The 18,240-nt window shown below is 36.9% G+C and overlaps 1 long non-coding RNA gene across 1 annotated transcript in view; it reads right to left on the bottom strand.

Moving 5' to 3' along the window:
• Nucleotides 1–632: 632 nt before the first annotated feature.
• The window catches only part of LOC125324120, a 31,645-nt gene continuing 14,037 nt past the window's right edge, over nucleotides 633–18,240 (bottom strand). Inside the window, exon 3 of the long non-coding RNA XR_007202823.1 lies at nucleotides 633–7,909. This is a non-coding gene — a long non-coding RNA (uncharacterized LOC125324120). The remainder of the gene's footprint in view (nucleotides 7,910–18,240) is intronic.

Here is an 18,240-nt window from a genome sequence, read left to right as displayed (position 1 = left end):
GGTAGATGATAAATAGGGATAAGAAGCAGTTTGAGAGAGGTGCCTGAGAACACCAAGTCCTCTGAGAAGTCCTGCATAGGTGACTTTTGGGAATGGGGGCTATGAGGAAGGGAAGAGACAATGTAGCAAAGTGGGAGTACAAACAATCTCTAGTATCGGGAAAAGATTTTTCCATAAGGAAGCTGAGTGCAATGTTGTCATCTGACAAAAATACTTTGAGTCAGGATGTGGGGAAGGATTCAAATAGTGTGCCTGTGTCTTATCTTTCTACAGGACTATGTGGTCCATTGCAAATACACATCTCTTTATCTCACTATACAGAACAAGGAGCTCCAGAACAAATGGTCATGTGGTCTATTGCAATGCAAAATAATTGATGTAAGCTCACCTCTTTTATCTTGCATCCAGTTTGAACACTATTCCGCTAAGACTGAAATTTATCTCATAAATTTTTTTAGCTGTCTATTATCTATTATTAATCAATTGTTTGGATCTCTCTCTAGTCAGCAAAGGAAAATATATTCTCAGAGGCCCTTCCCTTTCTCATTCTCTTTTTTTCCTTTCTCTTTTCCTCCTTCCTTTACTGCTTTTCTCTATGTTTTGTTTTGTTCTTTTCTTTTTTCCTTTCTACCTTTCTTTATTTCTTATTTGAGATAATTTTCTGCAGACTTTCTGCACTGATCTGGCTCTAGAGGAATCTGATGAATGCCATAGCTGGGTGCAGTTGCTGAGTGAGAAGTGAAAAGAAATGGATATGTATCTGTCAGTAGTGTGGAGCTGCCAAAGGTTCACTGATAGTTACCCAACAGGAACTAATGACACCACTAAGCAAAAGCTACTAATCCTTAGTGAATACTTCCCAAAAACATGACATACCCCACTATACCCTCTCCTCTTTAACCAGAAAAGTCCATTCACTTTTTTTCTAATAGCTTCATTACATTTTCTCAGTGGTTTTGGGGTTCTTTCCTTGCTGTCCTGTCCATGCAGCACTCTCCCTAGACTGGAAACTTCTTATCAGAAACAGTTCACCAGGTGGCACATGGAAAAATCTTGCACGCATAATTATGTGTTTTAATTAGTACTAAAGGGAGTTACACGTATAAATACCACATACTTTTGGAACTCTGTTTCAGACAAGGCAGGAAGGTTACTGAACTTCTATTAAAACAAATGAACTATTTCAAGAACAAAAGGAAGAGATGTTTTCCTTTAATGTTAACAAATTTTACCTCTTGGTTTTAGTCCCTAATCCAATGTACTAATGGAATGATTCCATGAGGAGGAAAGGGATTCAGTTTCTTTCAAGACAGGATTTATTTTTGCATTTCTTAGCAAATAATGAATGATTTCTTTAGATCCATTTTAAATGTCACAGAAAAGCTCGATTTACTAAGTGAATAAACATATACATGAAAAATCCCTGTAGTCCATTAGAATTTTTATGACTCCTGTTTATTGCAATCAGAAACAATCTATAGCTTATAGTACTTAAAGGCCATGATATGGAATAAGGATACAAAAGCAAGGTGACAGAAATATTAGCATATTCTGAATACAATGGCAGTCTTGTGTGCCACAGACTAACAGAAAGGATTAATTAGTTCTACCATACTATTTGAAATCTTATTTGCCCCATGTAGAAAAGCAAAATAATAACAGAAAGAAAAATATAATTGTAAGCAACATAAGAGATGAATTTTAAGGAGCAGTTTATCTCTTCAGTGATATGTGATCATTTAGTTGGAGGGAAATGTTGAAATTCCCAAAGGAAAAGGAATTCTTATACATTTTATGGTTGCTTTTTCAAAGTTAGAAATTGAATATTAATCAGAAAAATAAATATGTTTAATAACTGGTAGGTTCAGATATTTAACAGAACTTTCATGAGCAATCTGAATAGAGGAAAATACTTTATGAGATTGAGGAATAAAATTTACAAATTTCCTCTTAGAGATTTATGAAAGAAAAAAAAGTCCTTTCATGACTGATTATACCTTGAGATTGCTTAATGAGCAGCAACTGAAAGCAATTGATTTTACAAACTATCCTTTGTTTTTTATTTTACGTATGCCATAATCGACAAAAGGAAATGCTAGGATATATCACAAAATGATCCGATCTATCAAGCTATAGATGCTTTGTTAACCTTAATCATAGTACATACATACACAAATATTTGCAAGATCAACGCTCAGTTAAGTATTCAAAACGACAAGAACTGAAGCCATATGATTTTCAAACACTAATTACTTTTCTATTTACAACTGTGGAATCCACAAGCAATGTTTTCTCAATTAATGTGGATAGCATATTTCACTGGAAAAAAAAAATATTTGAAATTACTTTTTCTTGTTAAAAGAAATGTGAAGGAATTCAGCCCTGGAATTTCACTGAATTTAATAGCTAAGTGACATGCGTAAATCACAGCTGTCATTTTACAGATGAAAGGATTTGACAGGATGTGAATTGCAACTATAAATCTTCTATATGTGAATAGGATAGTAGACAGTCTCAGGTTCAGTGTTCTAAGTCATGATTTGTTGACAGTAATGGTCCTGATAATTAGAAGCAAGTTTTTGTAATATTTAAGGAGTAAACTTCATGGGTCACTGATTTTAAATCAAACCTTGGAGTAATTTGAGTTACCTTGTGTTCAGGAATCAGAAGGCTGTCACCTCATAAATCCCCTTGTATTCTTAACTGGTATTGACAGGGCTCTGTTGCAGCATTATATGACTTCTGATTTATTTTGTATGGGAAATGAAGCACTTGCTATGGAAGGGTTGCAATACTGGAAATTCTCAGAGGGTGGCTTTATTGTATTAATAGAACAGTACAAATAAATTTTAAATAATTTATTGTTCCGTACCCTGAAAAAAATGAGCCTGAAAGGGTACTAAATGTTTCTTTATACCAAAAGCTGAAGAAACCTTATTTTTGTGACTACAATCTGACAGCTAGACTTGGCATTATGAAAACTACCCACCCTCATATCAGATCAGCACCTAGCTGGGCAATAAGAATTTTTTTTCCTTCAATATCCCATATATATGAACTGCTTCCTCCTATATGATATTCTTCCAGACACCTAGGTTAATCACCCTAGCATGAGGGAAAGCCATTTCCAGAATTAAATAAATCACTATTTGAAGGTGCGTCTCTACACTGGCTCTAAAGGCAACTTGGACTTATTGCATAAAAGGGTGAGAACTTCTAGCAAAAATAAGAACTGCCAGGCTTAGACCAAAGTTTTGTCTAACTGATGTTATTGTTCCCCACAGCACATGTCAATAGGATCTGTAGGTTCTGTGGAGTAACTCTGTTCTCTACTGCCATCAAAAAATGGGAATCTTGCTGAACCCTTAACTACAGGTATGTAGGTGGTAGAGATCTCCTTGGTGTATGGAAGAAGGGTGTCAGCAAGGCTGGAGACCAACTGGACTCCTGGCAGTGGGTATGTGTGGGCCCCTATTGCCTGATGTCTGACTCATAACTGCCCTGTGAAAGCAACTCCTCACAAACATATAATTCTTTTACTCTGTTTCCTCGCATTTGCGCTCCATCTAGACACTAATTGATAGGTTCTATAATTATCAAGTTGGTAAAATATGACTGTGGAGCAGCATGCTCCACATTTCACTGTGAATTAATGGAAAATTGTCCACACATGGGTATGTTCATGGACATGGAGCGGTTCTTAGTGTCCCCATGACTCCTGCAGCAAGAGGCACACCATGGTGAAAGTGTATATTGTGAATACCACCTGCAGTGGCTCTTTTGCCTCTTCAAGAACTCCTTTCTGATGTTACTTTTTTCTCCATTTCCTTTTCTTTATATCTGTGAGGCTTGAGGACCTGCCATGCCCTAGCATCTCATTACCTTCTTGTTGGCCCTGGTCGTTCCTGGCACCAGGAAAAGGAAGCTGCATGGGAACAGGGGACAGACACTATAACTGTTGCCTCATCCTGTCACATTTCCATACATCACAGCAGCAGGCACTGCCCACCTGTTTTTGGATGATACTTTCAAGGAATAATGAGTGCTTTTGGGGCACTCTGCTTGGTGTCTCCTGCTGTTTCCCTGCTCTTATGTTTGCAACCCTTAAATTGTTACCCTCCTCCCTTTTCTGCTTATTATTTCTCCCACAATCCTTCTGCTTGCTCCAGACTGGGTTTCTCTCCCTATTTGTCTTCCCCAGCTCAGGTTTCAGAGAAAGACATTTTAGCCAGGCATGAATCTGTCCATAAGAAAAAGAACCAAGAGGGGCACCAGCAGCTTATTTATGTTAAGGGAAGAATGTAGTAATAGGATACACGTAATCTTTCTTCTGGTGCTCTTATTTTCCTCTTTTCTCCATTAGCTTACTCTTCTACCTGCTACCTGGATTCGAGACGTCATCAAAGTTAGAGATTTTCAGATTTAACCTCTATCCTAACAGGATTAAAATTGCCAGTTGCCCTCTTCTTCATTTTGACCAACCTTATACTTCTACCTTATAGTTTTACAACTGTATATATCAAAAAGTAATGGAATGTAACAATATTTTGTGTGAAAAACAATCAGTCTTCCTTTTCTTTGCTTTATACTTGCTAATTGATAATTTCATTGGGTTGCCCCTAACTGGTGCATGGTGAGACTCGGTGAATAGCAGTTCTCAGTTTGCTTTTGCTATACAGTATCTGATTTTATAGGCCTCCTTTACATAATTTTCTTTATATGACATCCTCAGTTCCCATGATTAGTCTTCCAAATGAGGACTTAAAAAATATTTAGATTATTGCATGTGGCACTGATAGCTCAAATGGAACCTTTTTTTCCCCCAAATGAGATAATGCTAAAAATGAATGTGGTATTCATTTTGGAGTCTCATTATTAATTTTTTCAATACCTGATATTTCCTGTTTATTTTCTTCCTATCTCTGAATAATTACCCCCTTCTCATTCTAGGATTTTCTTGAATCATCTTAATCACTGTTAACTCCTTGATTAATGTGAAGAGAGATGACCTTTGCATATAATCACTGCCCTATTGGTAGTGGTAGGTTATCTCTCCTATGCAATTATGATAAAATTATAAACAAAATAATTCTGTGTCACCATTATACAGTTATTTGTCTTTCAATGCATTATAAAAAATATTTTTACCTTCTTGTTGCTATTTTTTATTCTTTAGTTCACTTCTGTGTACTCTTTTTTTATATATTATTTGTCCCTATCTACTTACAGTGATATTTTGCTACATTTGTTCACAATGAGTACTTAAGTAAAATGTTACTTCTTAATCCTACTGATTTATCTCATTGAAGCACACACATGAGCATTCAAATGATGTCATTTGGTCCCTATATTGTAAGTTCTTGGACTCAAACAAACCTTGTTTGAGTCATGTTTTATTTTTGTTAAGTATTATATCAGTTTTCAGAACTGCAGGAAATAACAAACAGTATAATTTTTTAAATTTACAACATATTAGAAATAGAAATAAAGACCAGTAGTATCATTATTCCTTATCTTGATGGTTTAAAGAAAACAGCCTAAACCAAAACCATTATTTCTTTCTCTCACAAGCCTAAAATTCATGAAGCAGTATTCTGCATCTCCTGAAAGAGTTTAGGAATGGTTGCTTTACTCTGGGGTATTGCAACTTCATACCACTTTCTTCCTCTGAGCTGTGCCTAAGTGGAATAATTGAACCCATAATTTGCAGTTACACTAGCGGGAATACAATTATAAAGAGTCTCACTCCTAAAACACGTCTTTTTTTCATTTGATTTAGGCACTTAGAAGTCTAATTCCTATTGACTTTCAAATGTGATTTAGCCTCTTGTGCCAGATTTGTAAAGGTATTTAGGTTCCTAATTCCTGTAATCAATGGAAGATAGTAGCCTTTAAAAATCTGGCCCTGAGGTGCATAATTTCTATTGACTTTCCTAAGTGTCTAAGCCACTTTCAAACTTCTGAGTCACGCATGTGTTTTTGAAAAGTCACTAAATAGTGTCTACCAGAAAACCCTCTCCAGTCACTGGGTGAGTAATAGCTGCAGTTACAGTGTGAATACTCTCAGCCTTTTATGGAGGGAGCTGACACTGCCTGCAGTTGGAGAGATGACACAGAAATAAGTGATTCATTGATTGGATGTAATTACTACATAAGGCACGACTCCCAGTCTTACCTTGCTCACATACCATGATCACTATTGTTACTACTGCAGCTAATGGCATTCCTGTAAAGCAGCAACTTTTACCCTTTTCTATACAGGCAACAGAAGTAGACTTTAAAGGCATCAGTCATATTTTCCTCTGGTAAATTTAGCTCTTTATTCAGCAGTTTATTCTATGCAAAACATTAGTTATTAGTCTCTCTAAATGCTCAATTAAAACATAATCTTTCTGGATGGAGATACAGACCAAAATAAAGAATATAAAAATTTATTTGATAATTAAATTTATTCCATTTTGCACTCAGTGAAAGTACAGCACATGAGCTTTATGTGTGTATCTTTTAAGAAAGGTGTGACCAGAACACTTTTTTTCCACAAACTGTGGACCATATGCTAGTTTTAGATCATGTACTTCCACTGATGCCAAATGGATTTTCTGATTCACATCTGAAGATGTCTGTGGCTTTTTATATGCAAATAAGAATAGACATTGTCCATTTTTTAATATAAATTACGCACAGATTAAGTCGATATGCTTTGAAGCCATATGTGTGTTTAGGCATTGATGCACTGGTGCATCCTCCATAGCAACATGTTGGTGAGTGTCTATATACAGAGATGGTGTGGATGGAAGCTTAGGCGCTAAGGCTTAATAGGCTTAAACTGATTCTGTGTTAAACATTTTATAATAAATGTTGCCCTGAACACTGAAAAAGAATTTGTTTCAGACACATATTTCTCTTTCCTCAAATGAATAAACCCAACCAAACAAACAAAATCCCATGCACACATGCACAAGAAAACAGCTGTGATTTTTATAATGAAATTTTGCAGGCAATTAGCCTGGAATGTAGAATAATCAGTTTAAGTAATTTAAATTGGGCAATATGTTGTGGTTTTAAAGCAACAATTGCGCACTCTCAGTAGTTGCTTGCCATTGGGATATTGGTTCTGCGTTGAGTGCTGTGGGTTCATAATATGCAATCTGTACTATTATTATAACAGTGTTTCCATGTTTAAAGGAGTCATTACCTTAATGCTGCAAAGTAACAAAAGTAGTGATGGTGCTTTATATATATAAAACATAAAGATATTGAAAAAGTGTTCAGTGAGCTTGCTTTGTAACTGCAGTAGGAGCTGCAGGTCCCCTGTAGCTATTTTAAATTATTGTGCATACACATTCATACTACATGTTATAATGACCCTTGGGAAGAACAGGAAAAATATAACTTCATGTTATAGAAAATATAGACATTGAATACTGCAAACCCAGTACATTGTAAGAGACCTATATACATTTTTTTCTAATTTCCATGATAAAGAGATAAAAAATAAAGAATCACCCTAAAATCACATTGATAGGTATGTTACATTTTCAGCACAAGACAGAGAATACAGAATACACAATTTATTTTATTTGGCTGCTTTCTTAGTTAACAATTCCAATTGTACTAGGGCTGCCATATGTCCAGGTTTTTCCTGACATGCCCTCTTTTTCCTCCCGGAAATGGTGTCCAGGTGGAATTTGAGTATTTTGGAGATTTTTTTTTTTTTTTTTTTTTTTTTTTTTTTTTTTTTTTTTTTAGGATTCCAGATGCCTGGCAGCTCAGTTGGAGGAGTAGTAGAGACATATAGGCTACATACGGGCAGGTCAATCCATCTGATTTTATGTGCACATGCAGACCATCTGTACGGCCCAGGTGCAGCAAGCCCAGTATTTTGTGGATGTATTTCTCCTGGGAAATCCTGCAGGAAAAGAAGGTAAACCTACAAATTACTCAGACTGAAAACATACCTCCATTTTTACTAAGTTAGAGAACTTAGATTGAAGCACTCAGTCCCAAGCAATGCTCTGGACTGTTGCCATACTATGGAACTCTTCACCAAATGAAGTTGCAATTGTCATCTCCTGCTCTGTTGTCTCTGCAGTCCTGTTGGGCTGCTTACAAAAAGATGTAGAGAGTAGCGCAGGGCCAAAAAAGCTGACCTTTGTAAAGGAATGGATGGCCTTTTAAAGCCATCACATCGTGAGGACACAGATCAGATAACACCATATATCAGACACAGCTGAGAGCATACCTTTAACTGGTAATTCAGTGTTTGGCTGCTTCATGGTATTACAGCAAAGACTGATTACAATATATTGCTATCCAAGACTGTGTCAGTACTCAGTTACCACAGTGTGAAACAATTCTTTACAAAATATATTATCTCCTGCCACAAAGAAATCCAAGTCAGGTGATATATATCTTTAGGAATCTATTCATCAGTGACATCCTGCCCCAAATCTAGGCAACTTTAACATTTCTAACTCTAGCGGGTTAACACCAGTTAAATGCAACTTTTTAAACTCAGTGATTTTAGAATTCATGGGGTCTTCAGCTCCAAAATTAGTAACAGATGGTGAGGCAGGATTCATTCCCAGTCCTGAGGAGCACTTTGCTATACTCTCTTTGCTCCAAAAGCTATTGAGAATGCAGCCCAGAAATATAGGTGTGCAGATTGCTTCTCATGGGGAATGCCTGGTTTGTAAAGAATCCCTCGAACCATTGCTGTGCCTGACTGTTTTCTAGTATGTAAATCTAAACTCAGTGATGGTTGAAAATTAAAGAGATGATTTCAAGAAATGTTATATACTCTAATATTTCTGACTACTTCTGTGTCACTACGACACATTCCTAGTGCCATCATAGCAGTCTGAGAAATGTTTAAGCCCTTTGCTATAAATAGATCTTTTTCTTATGAGTTACCTTGTTATGTGTTATATATAACGAGTGGAAGTAAAACCTAGTTTGTTTGGCTTTTTAACTTTTGTAGAATTTCTCAAAAATAATTCATGGCACCATACAAAAAAACTGTTACAATTCAATAGACTATTTTAAGGCAATCTGTGTTTGAAGAAAATATATACATAATTTTGAACTAGTACCCATACAAAGTATCATCTGATAAAAAACATGCTTTCCTACCCTAACCTTCATTCCACTATCCTTTCTCAGAAGAAGCCCCTTTCTTCTTTCTCCATTTGAATCTTGGGTACCCTCTAATCCCATAAACCTACTGTTCATTTTTATACCTTCCTATTATCTGCAAGCTCTCAATGCCATGCTGTTTTCCTCCCAATGACACAAACATTAACCTTGCCACTAGAAAAAAAAAAAACAAACTCACTTTCATCTACTTTAGAGTTAATTGATCATTGTTTATAAAATCTTCCTTATTTTTTTTGTCTAACCTGAACTATTTTCCAACATATCTTCTTATGTACAATGAAACTATTCTTACTAAAGTTTCTAATTACTCTTTTCTGCCAGACACTTTCATCTTAATCTATCAGCTGTATTTGATATTACTGACCTCTCCTTAACTCTTGTCTCAGTTAGTTGCTGTGATACTTTCTTGGATCATCTCTTGCTCCTAACATCTGACCTTTCAGTGCATCCATCAAAGGAGAAAACTCAGTGTGGTGGAACTGCAAAATGTGTTCTAGATTACTGTCTTCTCTTTCCTTCTCTACAGGTAATTTTATCTTCAGATGCAAACTGTTTTTATTCTTCCTCTGCTGTGACAAATCACACTTCTACTTTGGCTAAACCTGTTTTCTCCTGTACAAATCAAAATACTGTTTCATCTCTCATACATTCCTGAAGATATCTAGTTGTCAGCTCAGATTCCATATGGCTAAAATAGAATCTTGTTCTTTCTCTTAAAGACTTCCTCCACTTTTTCCTTTCTGCTAAAAAAAAAGCAAGCAAAGACCTATCTGTCACTCAGATCTATCACCTAGCCATCACAGAAATCAGTATGAACAATTAAACAGTAATTTAGACTTGCTTAATGGTTAATGAAGATTAATAGGTAGTTTTAGGCCTATTTAGACTTTTCCCTAGATCTTTATTTCCAGAATGTGTCTAAATATTTTGAAATGTCTCTTGGTTGAAGCCTTTTCTATCTTTTCTATCTATTTCAGCTGGTTCCTGTCATTGGTCATTTTAGTTAGCATAGCATCCTTCTCACAGGACCTAAGACAGTTAATCGTTCTCTTTCAAGACATTCAAAATGGTTCTGTAAAGATCTTTTTTATAGTTTGGCACTTTGACCAATTCAATCCATTCCTCTCAGTCTTTCTCCTGAATTTTTTTTCCCCTCTTTCTTGCACTGAACTCTGACTCCTGCTTTCACATTCAAGGAAGAGCCCTTTATGGCTTATCTTAGCCATTTTCATTCTGTAAATGCAGTTTTTTAATTCTTATGTCAGGTCCTCATGTTCTTTTTCTCTTTATGTTTTTTTTTAACTTGTATTTGGAAAGGTATCCTTGTAAACATCTGCAATCCTAACTCACTGTCTTCCTTTCAACCTCTCCTTTTCCCTGATGCCTTCAAAATACTTCCCAACTGTCTGGCTGCTAGTGCTGAGCCAACTATCTGCAAGGCTGGCCAATGTGCCTTATTGCTTCCTTATTTTCCTATTGTAAAAATCTGAGCTTAAACATTTTCCCTAATGCTAAATTCAGTTGTCCAAAGTAGTCAAAAATTCATAAAACAATACACTCACTGTTTGAGGAAAGTGGTATGAAAATGGGAAAAAATAACTTATTTACATGACAAGGAACCTTAATAAAGCTCAGCACCTATGTGAAGATTAGGTTAGACTGAAAAAAACAATGAACCAAAATGAATATTACAGAAAAGAAGCTAAATTTTGAATGAAATAGTCTGGGATATTATATTCCACCTGTAACCTTACTTCTCAAAGCTTTAAAAGAAAATATTTTCTCTCAAATGGCCTACGTAGTGAGTCCAAGGAAAAAGAAAAAAACCAAGGTGTTATTACTGTTTCTGTTATTGTTATCACCACTGTCATCAAAACACTTCCATTAAGCACTCATGATCAGCAGGATGTACCCACAAAGGACACCTGATCAGTAGACCATGCAGTTACAAACACAGAAAAAAAGATCTTTATCCTCTTTCATGCCTTCAGCATATTTCTGTGTTGTCCTCAGATTCTTGTTGCTGTCCCTCTTCCTTTCTGTTTTCAATCCTGAGAGCAATCAGAACAGTCCAGAAGTTTCAGCCTAGCCTCAGCAAGAGCAGTGAGGGAGATAGACCTGGCCAGATCAGTCACACAACATCCCAGATTATCTAGTAATAATCAGAACAGAAACTGTGGTATTAGAACTGACTGAAAACCTTTTCTCCTGAAAACCTCTAGAAGATCTATTTCACCCAGCTTTTACCCTCCCATTTCTATTTTCACTTGAGTATTTTTAAAACAGGAAAATAGGACTTAGCATACTGATCATCTCAAAATTCACCAGCAGAGGTAGTGCCGTGTTTTGCACCATGAGGGAATGAGGCTACAGCAAGCTTGATGAAGAGATTCACCTCAGAGAGCAATTGGTGACCTGCAAGCCAAGTCATGCAGGGTGCATCATGTCCACCCAGCTCAAAACTAGCTTCCTCTAGAGTGGACTGGTCTTTTTCACAGAATATAGCACTTAGCCTGAATTTCCTATAGGTCCTATTTTTTACACCTTGGAACTAAACAGTAAAAAAAGCCACTATAGTCTTTATTTTTGTGTGGTGTTGGGTTACTTTTCATTATTTAAACATTTCAGTTTTGTTTTGCGTTATTTTCTGTCTTAGAGAGCCAGAAGATAAAATGTAAAGGCCTTGTTGAACTGGTGATTTTTAAAATGTTAATCAAGACTGTGTTAGGTCTTTCCTAAACATGATCTTCTCACTAGTGATTTGATTATGCTAACATTCTGATTTTCTGAGCCTATCCATTCCTTTAAAGTTATACCAGTGGCCATTATTTGCTATTCCTTGGTTCTAGTCTATAGACTACAGGTCTCTGCGGCACAGATTTTCACTTATGATCATAATTGCCTTACCATGGAGGTCCTGTACCACAGTACTAATGGTTCTTGCAAATAACAGTTAATGTTAGTATCTGGTCTTGTTTATTCTGCTGGCAGTGGGAACAAGTTTCAATTACAATCAGAGCCTGTGTGTTTTGTTCTTCACAAACAGCCTCAAACGTCACCAGAGAGAGTCAATGCCTTCTTCCCTGATGGAAAGGTCCCTCCATCTCTACCCAGCAGGCAAAGATATATATACAAAGCCAAGGCTACAAAGGAACGAGCTGAAGTAACTCTCTTGAGCTAAGAAGCCCCAGGTTAAGGAGCAGGTGTTTCCAAAAATTAGGAATCTGGGAATGGAGGAAGAGGTGAACTCATTTCCATGAAGAGAGCTTGCCCCAGGCAGTTCTATAACTGACTGTAGAAGGCTTTCTCAGGGACTAGCCATCTGTCTAAGGCTGACCTATACACTGAATAAGCCAGTCTGCCACAGAGTCATTTCTGTAGCTGCTGAGGGCTTGTTTGTAAAACCCCAAATATTTGCTGCATCTGACTGATCTGACTTCTTTTCTATAGGAGAAATTTTAGTTTACAGATCACTTTGAGGCCTAATAATAGAAAAGACCATCATTATTTTATGTTACTTTATGTTAAAGATAGATACATCTATTAAGCATCTCTTGAACACATTATTATCTTGCTGTGTTTATTATATAACCTTATTTTATAGCATTGGGGATAATGATAGCTTGTAAAGGTAATTCAATGAAAGTAAAATCAAATTTCAGAGACAAATTAACACTTAATTTGTTCTAGAAGAACAAATATTTCAGTCAGGGTATTTTGTAGTCTTTTCCTCTTAACATCTTCATTCTCCTAGAAGAATGTAAATTCTTCATTTAGAGCTATGTTTTTCTATGGCTTTTTTTTTTTTTTAATTATTGCCAATTGTATAAATAAAAAACTATTCAATAGGTCACAGAGTAAAAATGAAAGTAAGTCTAGGATTTGCTAGAAGAGCAGATGCCCTGTCAGGAATTCATATCACCCAACCTTGGCCTACTTTCATAAAGACACAAAGTTTTAGGTTATAATCCTAATTCCCTTTACCATGAGCAGAAAAAGATTCAGAGCTCAAACTAATCCTTAGATAGGTCTTAAGACTGTTTTGCTGACCTGACATTAACTACAGAAGGATTCTAGTGGATGGTTTAAACAAAATTACTATAGTTTACTGGTATAAATCTAAGACACCTAAAACTGCCTCTCAAAGTTTTGGTTGTGCCTTGATGATAATCTCAGTACTACACAAACAACTGAAAAGCTGTAATGTGGGAGACTGGAGAAAGAGCAATCAACTGCCAATATTCACAAATTTGTGTTTCTGCTTCATTTCAAAAAGAAAATAAGTCAAAACCTCGGCCTCTGTGGTCCCAGAGAAGGCTTCAGCCGTCGGGTTACCGGAAGCAAGTACCACCACTTCTACTATAAGGGAACTTTCCTGATTTTCTCAGTGATGCTCACATCAAAAAAAAAGATTGTGTCAGGGATGCTGAACTGGAATATTACAGTCTTTTTACTTTTCTAAAATTTTTTTTCTTCACCAAAAAATATTTATTAAACTTAATCCAAGATCAAATATTTTCCAGTTCCCTAAGGCTCTACATTTTGTTAGAAAAATTGATCCACTAAAATACTTTCACCCAGCTCTGAAAATAAGTGTGCCAAATACAGGCAGGACCAAAGGAAAAGAGGAACCAAAAGGAGGAAAGAGGACCAAAAATATGTTCTGTCTCAAAGCCCTTGCACTGTCCTACTGAAAATATGGAGATACTATCTAAGATTGTATCTCTCTTCCCCTACCTTTAGTAAAATTTTTTTCCCCTTAGTCTGATGCAAACTGGTAGAATTTTGGTAGTTTGTATTTTTTCTTACCTTTTGAACAAAAGGAGCTTTTAAACCATTTGATTCCCTTCTCTCCTGTCCATGAAAGAGCTTGAATTACTCTATATGACTTCTTCTGAGGGCAGCCCTGAGGAGAAGGACTTGGGGGTGCTGGTGGATGAGAGGCTGGATATGACCCAGCAGTGGGCACTCACAGCCCAGAAAGCCACATGTGCCCTGGGCTGCATCCAAAGCAGCGTGGACAGCAGGGTAAGGGAGGGGATTCTGCCCTCTGCTCTGCTCTTGTGAGACTCCACCTGCAGTGCTGCATCCAGCTCTGGAGTCCACAATGTAAGAAAACACAGACCTGCTGGAGTGAGTCCAGAGGAAGGCCACAAAGATGATCAGAGGGCTGAAGCACCTCTCTCTCCTATGAAGACCGACAGAAAGAGCTGGTTTGGGGTTATTTAGCATGGAGAAAAGACTCCAGAGAGAACTCATAGCAGCCTTCCAGTAAGTAAAGGAGACCTAGAAGCAAGCTGGAGAGGGACTTTTTAAATAAGGGCTTGTAGTGATGAGACAAGGAGGGAATGGCTTTAAACTGAAAAAGAGTAGATTTAGATTAGATGTTCGGAAGAAATTCTTTATCATGAGGTGGTGAGACACTGGAACAGGTTGCCCAGGGAAGCCATGGATGCCCCATCATTGGAAGTGTTCCAGACCAGGTTAGATGTGGCTTTGAGCAAAATGGTCCAATGGAAGGTTCTCCTGTCCTTGGAAAGAGGGTTGTAACTAGATGATGTTTAAGGCCCCTTCCACCCCAAACCATGATTCAGTGATTCTCTGAGCTAAAGAATTACTGGTAGCATATCTGATGGATACCCCAAAATGCTGGACAGGATAGGAGATGTAATCTGAACACAAATCAGTTTAAACATCCTCAGGAGAAGCAGACCATGCTTTGAGCCCTGCTGAGAGACTATCAGCTCAGCAATCCCAAATCTGAAATAGCTTCTAAACTGCAGGCCCCCATCCTAATATTTTCACGCTCTTACCATAATCCATCACAGCTAATTATATTAACTTTCTCCATTTCATGCCATATGCTTCATTATCTCTGCAAGAGAAGTCAAGATTTCCAAAGGACAGTCGCTTATTTAAATTTGAATATATTCTATTCTTTTAAAATTTATTTTATCATCATATCCTACTTATGCCTCTAAGGATGTAGTCACATTACCATCATCAGATAACAAGAAATTTGGCTTTTTCTTTGTCTTCCTTTTGTAAAACTCATTTAAACAATCCCTTTCATAGCTGAGAACCCTTCCCAATGACACAGTTGATGTTAAAACTAGTTGAAAGGGAGTTAGAGCTTTTGTCGGGATCTGGCTGGAAATCACTGCTTCATGGAAGGCAAAAGTGCTCCTACGTTTTCCACAAACACTTTACAAGGCAAGGAACTTTAAAGAGGAATGACAGCAAAAACTATTGGAAGATTAATGAGGATCCCTGCATCCTGGTCTTTTATGGATCACCAGCTTTTCTTTCATCAGCTATATTTACTCAGCAAGTAAATCTACTGCTAAAAAATATGAAAAGCTCTTCCACAAGCCTGTTTAAAGGAAAGAGACCCTAAACAAAAGAGTTAACAGCATTCTAACAACAAAGAAAGCCTTGAGGGCAGGGAGGAAGAAAAAACCCTTAGGAAAATCTTCATCTTGCCTGTCAATTAGTCATTTTGCTATTCACTGCATTGCACATCCTGAACTATCTTTTCTCACAAATGGAAAGAATGCAACATGGAGTGGTTAATCATATTACTGCATTGATCTTTTATTAAACAATATGCTGAACCTCTTGGATTGTTATTAAAACTAAAATGTGTTTATGGCATATAGCATGTATATCTAGCATTCTGGATCAAAGTATCTCCTGGCACTGTCACATACTACGGAGGCAAGTTGAGCTCAGAAACTTCGCATTCATCAGGAGAAACAAAATTTTGTATATTATACATTTTTAGGACTTGTCTCAGTCCTGATGTTAACTTGTAATAAATTACATTTGTAACTTATTACAGCAAATTCAATTTGTAATCATACTAAGTAGTCCATGGAAATAGCATTCTATTGACAGAATTTTTGTGTTTTTGCTTTGTTCTTGATGGCGTGGTGGTGATTCACACTCCATTAAAAATGATCATCTAAAACAGGCCACTCCTATTTCAGGCCAAAAGCTTTTTCCTGTGCTCTGCTATCTGTAGAGAGGTTCTTTCACATGAGAAAAGCTCTGTAGTCACTGAAGATCAAGTTCAGCAGGTGAACTAAGCTGCAACCAAAATTTTCACAGAAAACTACTCTCTTTGTTACATTTTCATTAAGAAACTAAGCAGAAACAGGGTGCGACTCTAAATAGACTTGTGACCATTTATAGTCTATCCCACCCACACTTGTAATTGCAAGCAGAGGCTCAGAGATGGAACTGCCTGGAGTGGCCAGCACTTGCTCAGGTGGAAGATAAGGCAGCAGGATTGGTTGCAGGAGCAGTACCTTTTTTAGGAGGGAGGAGATGGAAACAGGAGTAAAGAACAGTCCATGGCCTCTTTTATTTATGCGTGTGGATATAGCTTTTCCTTGTTTTCTGTCAATCTAAAAGCTACATTTATATTTTGTGATGTTGTCTCACTTTTAAAATCACCTTTATAGCTATTTAGCCATACATTTTGCAGTATCTTCCTCATCATAATGCTCAATATATAATTACAGTTGGTTAGGGGGATTTTTTTGAAACAAACCTTCTTTATTAAAATGAATGAATAAGCAGATAAACAGTTTCTACCTAAGGTATTTCTCTGAAAAAAAAATCTGATTTAATTTTTCTCATTTTCTTTGAAAGAAAATAAAATTCCACCATCACCAAAAACCTTCAAACAGAAAAATATTTTCATTTTTCTTTTGAGCTTTCCTGCAGGAAAACAAAATGCAGAATTTTCAGCACAATCTACAGCTTCATTTTTATGCGCAACTATCAGTCAGGTGCCTTAGGACACAGAAAATCCTGCAGACTACAAGGTTCCCTACAAATATAGCACCATAAGATGCAAAAAGCCATGTTTGTGCTTAGGTCCCATAATCTGTTACAGAGGATAGGCTATAATTTTAGTAGAAATAAACAGACCATGTGAGACAACTAAACTGGCAGAATTGACACCATAACATTTACAGTTACATCACTTGGCTGGTGAAACTCACCTAAAAGCTGTGGCGATTTAAACATGCTTGTTCAAAATGTGCAACAGAAGGCCCAATTGGAGAATCTTCTGTATTTTCCTTAAAAGCACATCAGAGCTTCTCTCTTCACTAAACTGCCTTCAGCCTGCATGGTACAGCGCTGTATCCACAGAAGGCACAAGTGTGCATATGGGAGAAGAGCGGCAAGGCACGCTGCTGGTTGTGCATCAAAATCAGCTGACATCACACATTCTCGTAAGTTGATATCATGCTTCCGATCATCCCAAGGTATCCTATGGGGCTGTTTCCATTCCAGTTCTGCCCCTAACTTCAGTCGTATTCATAGCAAGAAATCCCTTAGCATGCGTACATGGATGCTTTCAGTTTTAGGCAGTGAGCCTGAGAAGTAATACAGGTAAAGATTCAAGCAAACATGACTCAGCAGCTACTCATACAAGCAGGCTGAGGACAACACAGTTAGATGTGGTTGTCTGCTCAGTCTCCAGGGTTTTGTAATTTTCTTCTGTATGTCTATAAGAAAGAATGAATTTCTCCATGAATATTTTGATTGTGCTTATGTTTCTGACCCCAAGGTCTTGCTATTGCATACACCAAGCACTGGGCCAGCCCTGACCACTCACATGTTACCACTATGTAATATACACCTTCAGTCAAGCTAGGCTAATCAAAAAAGAAATATTCAAATGAACTCTGCAGTGAAAGAGTGAGTTAAAGGACATTTTTGATAACATTTGCATGTGAGTCACTAAGCGAATGCAATGCTTAGAATGAACATTGCTCAGTAACTCCTCTTCACTTTTGTTGATTAAACGATTGGTTAACAATAGTCCACAAACATTTAGATATGTTTTGAGTAATGAATCACTGACTGCTTTTGTTAAAGTTTGGATGGATAAATAATTTTTAGGCCAAAAGTGATATGCGTGATCCTCACCCATGTTATGAAGTTATTTCTATTGTCAGAAAGTGGTCGGTTTTTTAAGTCCTACAATATAGATTCTAGTCCATGACAGACACCGATATAATGGAATAAAGGGAAATAATCCTCTTTTTAGAAATACTTATATGTGTT

The sequence above is a fragment of the Corvus hawaiiensis genome, chromosome 3 (genome assembly GCF_020740725.1).
Source record: "Corvus hawaiiensis isolate bCorHaw1 chromosome 3, bCorHaw1.pri.cur, whole genome shotgun sequence".
Lineage (NCBI taxonomy): Eukaryota > Metazoa > Chordata > Aves > Passeriformes > Corvidae > Corvus > Corvus hawaiiensis.
The sequence above is the reverse complement of the archived record's forward strand: the minus strand, read 5'-3'. Positions and strand labels throughout refer to the sequence as shown.